General features: G+C 34.2%; 1 pseudogene; it reads right to left on the bottom strand.

Annotated features, from left to right (window-relative positions):
* Positions 1-840: 840 nt before the first annotated feature.
* On the bottom strand, positions 841-938 carry LOC132523941 (U6 spliceosomal RNA; annotated as a pseudogene).
* Between the last annotated feature and the right edge of the window lie 11,759 nt (positions 939-12,697).

Here is a 12,697-nt window from a genome sequence, read left to right as displayed (position 1 = left end):
GTCAATTTTGATTATCTTTTCATTGATTTTCTTATTGCTTTTCTATTCTCTATTTTACTTGTCTCTGCTCTAATCTTTATTGCTTTATTTCTTTTGCTGGATTTGGTTAAATTTGTTCATTTTTTCATCTTTCTTAAGGTGTAAATTTAGGTTGTTGATTTGATGCTTTTCTTTTTAAAAAATATGTTTATAGCTATACATTTTCCACTTAGAACTACTTTCACAATGTACCAAAAGTTTTGGTATGTTGTGTTTCATTTTCATTTGTCTCAGGATACTTTCCAATAAACCTGTAATTTCTTCTTTGATCCAGTGTCTATTTAAGTGTATGTTGTTTAATTTCCATATATCTGGGGGTTAGCTCATTTTCTTTCTGCTACTGATTTCTATTTTCAATACTTTGTGATCAGAAATGATACTTCATATGATTTTGAACTTTAAAACTTATTTAGACTTATTCTGTGACCTAAAATATGATCTACCATGAAGAAAGTTCCAGTTGCACTTGAGAAAAATGTGTATTCTGCTTTTGTTTAGTGGACTGTCCTGTACGTGTCTGTTATATTCAATTGGTCTGTCATGTTTTTATGTCCTTACTTCCTTATTGGTATCATCTCTAGTTGTTTTATACATTATTTAAAGTAGAGTATTTAATCCTTTACTATTACAGTAGAGCTGTATATCTGTTCCTTCAAGTCAATGTTTGCTTCTTATATTTCAGAGCTTTGAAGTTTGGTGCATATATATTTATAATTGCTATATCTGCTTGGTGAATTGATTATTTTACCATTATATAATGCTTTTTAAACACGTTTTATCCTTTCAGCCAAATTATGTTTTAAAAATATGGAAAGCTTCACAAATATAAAAAATTCTTGTGCATGATAATTATTTCTGTATCATTTCAATTTTAGTTTATGTGTTGCTGAAGCAAACACTCTGTTCAGATATTTTGCCCAATTTTTAATAGTGTTGTTTATTTTCTTCTTGCTAAGTTCTGTGTATGTTTTGAATATAAGTCCTTTATCAGTTATGTGTTTTGCAAGCAGTTCTTCCCAGTCTCTTGCTTGTCTTTTTGTTCTCCTAATAATTACTTTTACAGAGCAGATGTTTCAAATTTTAATGAAGTCTAACATCATTTTTTTTTCTTTCCTGGATTATGTTTTTGGTATTGTATATAAAACTCATCATCAAGCATAAGATCACCTATATTTTTATCTATGTTATCTTCTAAAAGATCTATAGTTTTCTATTTTACATTTAGGTCTATGATTTATTTTGAGTTAATTTTGTAAGAAGCATATGATAAGTGAGTAGGTTCTATTTTTTGTTTGATTGTCTGTGAATGTTCACTTCTCCAGCACCATTTGTTGAAAAGTCTATTCTTTCTCCATTGCATTGTCTTTTCCCCTTTGTCAAAGAGTGATTGGACTATATGTGTGTTTCTATTTCTGGTCTCTCTTTTATTCTATTTATGTATTTGTTTATATTATTTCACCAATGTTGCAATGTTTTGACAATCATACCTTTATAGTATGTGTTGAAGTTTGGTAGTGTTAGTCCTCAGACATTGTTCTTCTTCAGTATTGTGTTGGATATTGTGTCTTCTGCCTTTTCCACATAAATTTTAGATATATTTTTTTTGGTATCAGGAAAATAACTTACCATAATTTTTATTTGCAATTCTTGTAATCTGTAAACAAAGTTGTCAAGAACTAATATCATAACAATATCAAGTCTTTCTATCCATGAATGTGGAATATCTCTCCATTTATTTAGCTCTTCCTTGATTTCCATCATCAGTGTTTTGCTGTTTTTCTCACATATACCTTACACATATTTTAATAGATATACACCTAAACATTTCCTTATTCATTGCAAATGTAAATGATACTGTATTTTTAATTTCAACTTCCAATTTTTCATTGCTAGTATATAGAAAACAATTGTATTTTATATATTAACTTTGTAATATGTATAAGCTTATAACCTCACTATAATAGCTTATTTCCAAAGCAGTTTTTTGGTCAGTGATTTTCTGCATAGACAATCATGTCATCTGCAAACTAATGCTGCTTTATTTTTCCTTCCAAATCTGTATTTTTTTAAAGTTTCCTTTACTTGTCTTATTGCATTCACTATTTAGTTCCAATATGGTGTTGAATAGGAGTGGTGAGAGGAAACATCCTTGCATTGTGTACCTGTTCTAAGGAAGAAATCATCTAGTTTTTCACCATTAAATATGATGTTTTCTGGAGGGGTTTTTTGTAGATTTTATTCATCATTTTGAGGAATATCCCTTATATTCCTAGTTTACTGAGCATCTTTATCAATAGTCAGTGTTGGGTTTTTGCCAAATGCTTTTTCTGCACCTATTGATATCACCATATGATTTTTCTTCTTTAGCCTAGGATGATAGATTACATTAATTGATATTCAAATGTTGAATCAACTTTGCATACCTGGGTTAAATCCCACTTGGTTATAATGTATAATATTTTTTATACATTGTTAGATTCAATTTGATATTTTCATTTTTACAAATTTCGCATTTATATTCATGAAAGATATTGGTTTATGATTCTCCTTTCTTGAAATGTCTGTCTGGTTTTGTATTTAAAGTAATGTCCTCTGAGTGTGTTAGGAAGTTTTCCGCTACTTCTATTTTCTCAGAGATATTGTAGATAATTAGTATCATTTCTCCTTAAATGTTTGGTAGAATTCCTACAAAACCATCTGAACCTGAAATACTTTTTCTGTAATGTTATTCATTATTCATTCATTTTTTTCAATAGTTATAAGCTTATTCTGATTATCTATTTTATCCTTTTGTGAGTTTAGGTAGATTGTGTCTTTCAAGTTTCAGTTCATCTAAGTTATCAAATTTGTGGGCATTGAGTTGTTTATAATATTCCCTTATTAACATTTTAATGTTTGTGGGAGCAGTAGGGATGGTCCTTTTCTTTCATTTCTAATATCAGTAATTTGGGTCTTCTCTCTTTCATCTTGTTTGCCTAACTAGAGGTTTATCAATTTTATTTATATTTTCTAAGAACCAGCTTTGAATTCATTAATTTTCCCTATTGTTTTCCTGTCTCAATTTTGTAATTTTTATTCTCATTTTTATTCTATCTTTACTTCTGCTTGCTTTAGATTTATATTGTTCTCTTTCCAGTTTCCTAAGATGAAAGCTTAGCTTGTTGATTTTATGTCTTTCTTATTTTCTAATATCATGTATGCAATATGTTCCCCTCTTAGCACTGCTTTCTCTGATTCAGAATTTTGATAAGTAATATTTTCATTTCCACTTAATTCAAAATATTTTTAATTTCTCTTGACACTTTGACCCATGTATTATTTAAAAGTATATTGATTAATCTCCAAATATTTGGGGATTTTCAGCTACCTTTCTGTTATCATTTTTAGGTTCATGCCACTGTGATTTCAAGAGTACTTCATGTGATCTCTATACTTTTAAAACTTTTATGGTGCATTCTGTAGCTCAGAATGTAATCTATACTGGTAAACATTTCATTTGAGTTTGAGAAGAATGTGTATCCTGCTATTGTTGGATGAATTATTCTATAAATGTCAATTAAATCCAGTTGACTGCTGGCTCTGGTAAGTTTAAATACAGTCATGTTTTAGGATCTTCTTTTTTATCCACTCTGTGATACTCTGTGTTTTAATTGGTGTATTTAGATCATTCACACTAAAGTAATTGTTGATACCGTGGGTTTGTATATACCATATTTGTAACTGCTTTCTCTTCATTGCTCTTGCCTCCTTTTTCTTCCTTTTTCACTCTCTTCCTCCTTTCCTTCCTTCCTTCATTCCTCCTTTCTTCCTTCTTTCCTTCCTGCCTTCCTTGTTTTCTAACTTCCCCTTTTTTCTCACCACCTTGGTTTTGATTCCATTTTCTCTTCTCTCTTAGCATGTAAATTATACTTATTTCTATTTTTGAGTATTCATCTTAAGAGTTTGCAGTGTATATTTACAACTTATCTAAATACACTTTCAAATAATACACTCAAATACCCACTTCATGAGTGTTGCTTGTCTCTTCTAACAGAGTATCCTCAATTCCCCCTGCAACACACACACCTCTCATAACTGTTGCATTCATTTCACTTATGCATAATCTCTAATCACCAAATGCACTGCTCCTATTATTATATTGAAAAAACATCATCTAATAGATCAGGTAAGAATAAAAAATATTTTATTTTATCTTCATTTATACATTTCTAACACTCTTTCTTTCTTTATGTAGACCTGAGTTCTGATGTATGCAATTTTTCTTCGCTCCAAAAAACTTCTTTTAACATTTCTTACAAGACACACCTACAGATGACATATTTCTTTAGTTTTTGTTTGTCTTAGATGGTCTTTACTTCTTTACTTTTCTTAAAGACCAGTTTTTAAGAGCAGTTTTACAACAAAATTAAGAGGAAGGTACAGAGATTTCCCATATACTTCCTGCCCAAAATATCCTCTGTGCTCTGCCAATTTACCCCAAACCCCCACTCTAGCAACCACTGGTCTTTTTGTTGTCTCTACAGTTCTGCTTTTTTCCCTAATGTAATGTAGTTGGGATCATACAGCATTTTCAGATTGACTTCTTTCACTTAGTAATATTTATTTTAGGTTCCTCCATGTCTTTTCATTGTTTGAAATTTCATTTTTTTAATGTGCTGAACAATATTACACAGGATGCTCCATAGTTTATCCTTCACTCTTGAAAAATGTTTGCCAGATACAGAATTCTTGGTAACTATTTTCCTATCAAAACTTTTAAGATTTCTTTCTAGTCTTCTTGCTTGCATGGTTTCTAAAGAGATGGCTGGGGTAATTCCTACCCTTGTTCCTTTATAGGTAAGATTCTTATTTTTCCCTCTGGCTTCTTTCAAGATTGTTCTTTTGTGTTGGGTTTTTTGCAATTTCAATATGCTTAGATTTAGATTTTTTGATATGCATCCTACTTGGTGTTCTCTCAACATCCTGGATCTCTGTTTTGGTATCTGTCATTGATTTTGGAAAATTCTCAGCCATTATTGCTTCAAATTTTCTGCTTCATTCTTTCTTTCCTTCTTTTTTTCCCTCTTTCTTTCTTTCTTTCTTTATTTCTCTCGCTCTCTCCCTGTTTCTTTCTTTCTTCCTTTCTCTCTCCTCTTTCTGGTGTCCCATTGGGTTGCCATTAATGTATGTTATATTGTGTAATTTTCCCACAATTCTTGGATATTCTCTTATTTTTTTTCTCATTGCGTTTCAATTTGGGATGTTTATTTTTGACATATCTTCAAGCTCACTGATTCTTTCCATGGCCTTTCTGAATCTATTAATAAGTCTGTCAAAGGCATTCTCCATTTCTTTTACAGTATTTTTGAGTTCTCAAATTCCTTTTTGATTTCTTCTTAATGCATATCTCTGCATACATTACCCATCTGTTCTTTATTGTTGCCTACTTTTTCCATTAGGAACTTAGCCTATTAATAATAGTTATTTTATATTCTGATCTCATAATTCCAAAATCTCTGTCACATTTGAGTTTAGTTTTGATCTTCACACACTTTTTTCCCTGCCTTTTCTCATGGCTTGTAATTTTTTTGTTGAAAGCTGTAAATGATGCATCCAATAATAAAGGCTGAGGCAAACAGCCTTTAATGTAAGGTTTTATGTTTATCTAGGTAGGAGTTAGGCTGTGTTTAATGTTTACTGTAGTTGTAAGTATGAAAGGCTTTTATTTCCTCTAGTATTATTGGTGTTATCTCCTCTATTGTCTTTGGGTTTCCATCTTAAGTAGAGTCCATGTCCTGCAGCTCTCTCAGTTGTAATCCACTGTTATGATATTGGAGTTCTGTTGATGTGGTGTTAAGATATCAGGGAGGAGAAAAAGCATTCTATAATCTTATGGTGGAATCTATTTTTTAATGGGCTCAAGTCTCTGGGCTGTGACTTTCAGAAGAGTTTCCTAGATGCTTGTTTGTCCTTGTTATGCCATAGGAAGCCAGGAATGGCCTTGAGACAGCCAATTGTCCTTCTGTGAAGTCAAGTAAGGTTCCACCAAAGTATTTTCTACTAAGGACAAGTTCCTACCATGGAAAACAAAGTTCTCTGGCCATATTTTTAAACGGCTATTTTTCCACTTCCCCTTCCTGAAGCACAAGGGAGTTTTTCTACTGTCTTTACCATGAGATTTGGTCAAACTCGTGAAAGTGTGGGACCCAATATGACTGGGTTCCTAGAAATTTTTAACTTCCAATTTAGTTCACATTTAGCCTCTCATAATTTTTAAATTACCATTGAATTGTCCCTATCAGTTTCTATCCCCAGTGGCAACTTCTGCTCCTGGTAAGCTATGGTTCTCTGTATTCACTTATCTCTATGCTTTCACATATCAGTTAGCCCTCTCTTTTCCAGTTAATCTAAGAAGACTTGCTGGTATTTTTTTGTTGAACATTTTTTCTTGCTGTGAGGATGATAGTGACAAGTTCCAAGCTCATGTTGGAGTGGAAAACAGATGATGATTTTAAAAAATTCTACTTCTTAATGTACTAAGATAAACCTATTGCCAAATTATAAACAATGTTGATGATTCTTATAAGTAAATGTTAAATAATGACAGTTTTTAAAATAAAATATCTAATATAAGTATTAATTCTCTGTATATGCTATGTTGCGATAAAGTAGATTGGTCCTTGACCTCTATTTCACTCTTTTTTTCTATTGTTTCTTCTAGTACTGCAAAGAATACAGAGCAAAAATTGCCATATCCCAGGCTTCCTTGCAGCTAGAATACTGCATGTAATTTTGGTTTAGCCAATAAAATGAATTCCTTCCAGGTCTGAGAGGGGAAAGTGAAGCCATTTTTCTGCATATTTTGCTCTTTCTGCTCTAAATTTGGTCATGGAGGCATCTGGTGTGTGTGTGTGTGTGTGTGTGTGTTTTCTGTTTTTAAAATAATTAAGTTCTAGCATCATTTACTTTTGAGACGTCAAGGCACAAAAAATTTGTTCTGCTGGTGCAGACCATGCTGGCACCAGCTGTAATATCAGAGGTTTAGAACTGCATGGCACTGATCATGATGATAGCGTGAAATTACAGAACAAGCAGCTTCCTGGTTGTAGAGCAACAGCAGTTCCCTTGGTGACTTGATTCTGTAGTATGGTTCTTGGAACCCTGAGTACTCAACTTGGAGCAGTCTCAATTTGGCTACACATAACAATCACATAAAGGGGTTGTAAAATTACTGCTGCCTGCACCCCAGACATTCATTATCATCTCAAAGGGTGAATTCAGGACATGGATATTTTCAAAATCTCCTCAACTGATTCCCATGCAGAGACAGGGTTGAGAACTTCTCATCTAAAATCTGTCCTTCCAGCTCACCCAACAAATATTTAAACTATTTGCTTTCCTGAAGTAAATATTCTCTTATTGAAACTAGCTACAGACTCTGTTTTCTGCAATGGTACTCAGACTAATACATGTTGTTTCTGAATCTGGCAGCCTTCCAGCTTTTGTAAAATGAATGACTAAAACATAAGAGGTTACAGAGAAGGCATTAATATTGAAGTATGTTTTCATTTTCCCTTTGTCAAGGATAGGACTTGTATTATAGTTTATATCACTGTGTTGACTGCAATTTCACTCCATTGTGGCTTAAGGATAATAGCATAAATTGCTATTAAATAACAAAATTACAAGACATTTTCAGTGCAAAGGTATAATTCCCAGGATGAATGAGAGCAATTGAATCTGGCTGTTGTCCATATTGGAAAGTGATCCCAATGTCTCCATTTTGTTCTTCCATGGTACTCCCTGATTCCCAGGCCTTATTCATTTTCCTTCAGTGGTCATCAGTTTATCCACTAAGTCATTAGCTAATCACGATCTGTTAACCCTGCTAAAAACATTGAGGGAAATTTTATAGAAATAAAATAAAGCCATAAAGAACTGACTCTACTTAATAGAATTTTATACCTTAGCAAGCCAACAAAGGAAATTCTTTTGCAAAATTGAGACTGAAGAGAATAAACACTTTCAATTTCTTTTCAGAGCATGTTCTGGAAGTAGCTGTTTACTTTAGTGAATGATAAATTGTCATCAATTTACATCAATGGTCCTTTTGACAATAAATATCAGTGGTTCCTATAACAGAAATAAGGAGTTTGGTCTATGTGATGTGAGTTTTCCAAAATAGTACACATAGGATAGGACTCCTGGGAGAGAGATAGAAGAGGGAAGAGATATGGGGATGTAAGTATATGTATAACTGATTCACTTTGTTATAAAGCAGAAACTAACATACCATTGTAAAGCAATTATACTCCAACAAGATGTTTAAAAAAAAAAAAAAGATAGGACTCCTTTGCTCAGCATATAATGCACAGAATAAAGGCACTTCACCATCTGTCCCTTGCTCAGCATATAATGCACAGAATAAAGGCACTTCACCATCTGTCCCTTGACTACATTCTCAGTATCAATTCCTAACATTATATTATTCAAATCTTAATGAAAATGTAATGATTTATAATTTCCCTTTTGCTTCTTTGTATCATTGCACATACTGTTCTCACACCTTACAATACCTTGCTTGACAACCTGGGACATTCTGACATGATTCAAGTTGGGTGGGCTCCAGAATTTCTATCTATCTTAATGACAGCTATAAGTTGTGAGATTGGGACAGGTGCTGAATATGTTTATGGGAAGGAGACATGCAGGAGGTTGGTGGAGATGACAGGCAGTCTGTATCTCCCTAGATCTTCCTGAGAGCCTTCTGAAATTCCTCCAAGCAAAAGTCACTTTGTCCTTGGTGCTGATATAACTCTTTATTTGTGTACTATTACAGTAAAAAATTACATTATTTGTATTATTACTTTATATAAATATCTCCCATTCTAGGAAGGTAAACTTATGCTCTCTGGAGGCAATTCATGCCATTTTTGTAATCCCAGCACAGATTTGAATGCAGACTTTTCTTCTCAATACATCCTGCATGAGTGAAGGAATCTGTAGAATCTCATCATAGGCATCAATTTATACCCTTTGAACTATTAAGGGGGATGGCAGGAGAAGCACATTCACACTGGAAAAGCAAGTGCAAGAATGAGGACAAGCAGTACTAGTCAACAATGAATCCCTAGAATCACGAGGGGAGTGGTGTATGTCATAAATCTAAAGAGAAATGCTGTTATATAGATTCTGTGACAAAAAAGAGAAAACAAAAGCCAGAACAAAATGGGCTTCACTTCAATGAGATTTAAATAAGTTGAGAACATTTCAGAGTGAATTGTTGCTAATCCACTAGATTCTTGTTAAAATGGACTGCACTATTATTTTTGGTGGCTAATCAGCTTGTGCATAACCTACAGGCTCAGCTTCTGCACACCAGTCAGCCCTACCTGAGTTTGGTTTTTCAGTTGGCTGCCAACCAGTCAGTGGAATAACTTTCAAAGAATTAACTGATGACATGAGCTACTTGCAGAATTCCACTGCAGCTGCCAAGAAAGCAGAATCACATTCATAACCAATGGGAATTTCTAAATTAAAAGAAAAGACTTCGTGACAACACAGCCTGCAGCAGTTATGAGTTTGCATTTCACTCTATGCAGCAGATGTCAAGAGAGCTGTGATAATTTTCTTCTTATCCATCAACCCGACATTATTGTGTAGCAGAACAGGGGACTGGAATTTGTGAATTAGCCTCACTCTCTGGATTGCAAAACTTACTTGAATAAGGTAATGTGGTTGGAACAACTGTCTCTTTAAAATTGAATACTTATTCGTGTACTTTTAGTGTCAGCATTGACCAGCCTCTTTCCCACAATGATAGAGGAAAATATGGCTTAGGTGCGGTTAGGGCAGGAATCCTCCACAGGGAACAGAAAACATCCCACAAACAGTGCAAGGGACTGTCTCTGTATAGTTCCAATGTGATGTTTTCCTGCACTTTTCACTTTCAAACATGCCACATGTGTTGGATGCATCTTACAGAAAGCAAACCTGAGACAAAGGGAGAAGAATAATGGGGGAACGCCCATGACAGATAAAAGGTAGGGGAGTAGGAGTAGGCAGGACAGCTTTCTGGCCATCATGCTGGTCCGACATTTGCGAAAGAGGAAGGAAGCTGGGTGGGAAAAGCTTCAGGCTGCAGTGTGGATCTGAGAAAATCTTAGACAGCTAAATGGTGAGCTTGGATGCAAAGGATCACACAGAAATAGCCAGGCCCAAGGACACAAACCATACTGAATCACCAGCTGGAGGCTGCCTGGGAAGTGTGTCCTCAGATCAAATGCTGCAGATAACTGCATCCCTAACAGAAGAACAGATGGTAATTTCCTGACAGGAGATCCAAATGGCATGTGTCCATGGCTGCTTGCTTTTTCCTTTCCCCTCACAAACACTATACTGTCAGTTCCTTGAAGGAAGATTGTTTTTTTGGTTTATATTATTCTCTGCGTGAAGAACTGTCCTTGGCAAACGCTGGGTGCTCAATAATTACTTGTTGAATGAATGCAAAGAAAATGCTAATGATTGAGTCCCTGCAGGGGTCTGGGAATGTAATAATCCTCCATTAACACTCCTACAGTTTACAAGTACCATGCCAGGAAGGCATTTTAATCTATTGTACAAAGAGGAAAACCGGAAATCGTGAAGATTAAGTAACTTGCCCAAGGTCACAGGGTATTTGAACACAGGTGAATATTACCTCTAAAGCCCAGAGCCTTTCCACTAGTCTAGGATGACACACCATCAGTTTCTGTGCTACAATGCAGCAACTTGTGTGTAGGTTTTTCTCTATAATGGTTCATTCATTTAGAAGAGGAAATATGTGTTTCGTACACATTGAGGGGGACTGGATTATTTTCTTTTAGTTTTGCAGACTGGCACTTGTTCTCAATTTTTCCAGAAGCCATGGAAACAATTTGTTCAATCCAGAATGCTGGGGTTTTTTTAACCATTTACTTGCCAGTGGTCTAAGAGCCACTCTTGGGTAGTTTTATTTTCTGCCACAATTTCAGCTTGCCTCCAGTCTAATCCTCTGGATTCAAAGCTTCCAAGAATGTTCAAATTTCTGAACCTGCCAAATCCACATGACTCTTTTCTCACCTAGATAACTGCTTATTTAAATAGTGTTTCAAGCAAGGGACAGATGAAAACTATATTTCATACTGATTTGAGACTTTAGTTCTAAAATGCTTGTCTCAGGACCTATCCAAACATTTCTTTTTCCTTAGACATACGACCATGTCTTTAAACTTCATAATAAATAAAATTAATGGGTGATTCAAGATTAGTTATAAAGAGTAGCCTACACAGGCTACTTTGTTCAAGTAGCTAATGTGACTCTTTCAGCAAGCATAATAATTTGTGAATCATTGCCATTGTCTATGAAGGGCAACCTGGCACCAAGGCTTATATTTAAATGCACTGGGAAGAAATAGCTTGTTTTCTTTCCAGTCTTTTAGTTAAATTTTTAAATTCAGATTTTTCATCTTATTTCCTGCTACTCCACACAACTTTAATTTTTTTCCAGGTTCCCAAATATTTATATCACTTCTTGTATCTTTTAAAGGTCTCTTTATTTTGATTTCTATAATGACAAGACTAGGAAGTGACATTTGCTCTCATTAGACATTGGTCTGTTTCACAGTAAAATCTGTTTGGCAGTAAAATCCTGAATATATGCATACATTATAATTTAGCATGTGCATCAAAAGTCATAACAAAACAAAATCATACCAGTGTTATTCATAATGAGCAAAACCTCAAAAAAACTTAATTGTCCATCAACAGAAAAGTTAGACCATAAAGTGTATAATGTCCATACCATGAAATTCTATTCGGCAGCAAAAAACCAACAAGCCACAGCTAACGCTACAACACAGATGAATACAAATACTGAGTGAGCAAAGACAGACAAAAGTATACATATTTCATGTTACCATTACAAAGTGTATAAAAAGGCAAAACTAAAATACAATATTTAGGGATGCATGGATGATAAGAAGACTATTCATTTTAAAATGTGGATGTTAATATCATAAAAAAGAGGCTGGTCACCTTCAGAAAGATTGAGTAGTGATGGAGAAGGGGCAAGAGGGAGTGCTTCTGGAGTGTCAGCAATGCTTAATTTATCCACCTGAAGTTTTGGTTTCACATGCATATTCACTTGGTGATAATTCGCTGAGGTGCTCATTCATGTTTTATGTAGTTGTCTGTTTGCATGTAATGCTTTAGAATTTTAAACAAACTGTGACATGGAAACATACAGCTTCAATTGCAGGCTCCAATGTAATCACTCTCTCTCTTTACTCACCCTCTCTTCTCCCTCTCCCTCTCCAATTGTTTTATCAATTTCCCCAGTCGTGACATGAAAGAGATAGATTAGATGATTTCTAAACTCAGCTCCAGTCCTAGAATTTTCTGATTCTAATCTGCTGATAATTTGTAAGATATTATTCTGCAAGAAAATTATACTATTTGTTTTCTAAACCATACTTTAAATTTTTTGGATTTCCTTTCTTGATTTTTATCATGATGCTTCTAGATCAACCACTCTGTCAGCTTGCTTGACGGTTGGTGCGATAATGAACAACTGTGGTGAAGGAGAAAAACTATTGGGAACAAAGGTCAAATTTATAAAGTGTCCTTAAAAAAGTGGCTAGCCAAAGAAAGATAGGGAAAT

This window comes from Lagenorhynchus albirostris, chromosome 7 (assembly GCF_949774975.1).
Source record: "Lagenorhynchus albirostris chromosome 7, mLagAlb1.1, whole genome shotgun sequence".
Lineage (NCBI taxonomy): Eukaryota > Metazoa > Chordata > Mammalia > Artiodactyla > Delphinidae > Lagenorhynchus > Lagenorhynchus albirostris.
The sequence above is the reverse complement of the archived record's forward strand: the minus strand, read 5'-3'. Positions and strand labels throughout refer to the sequence as shown.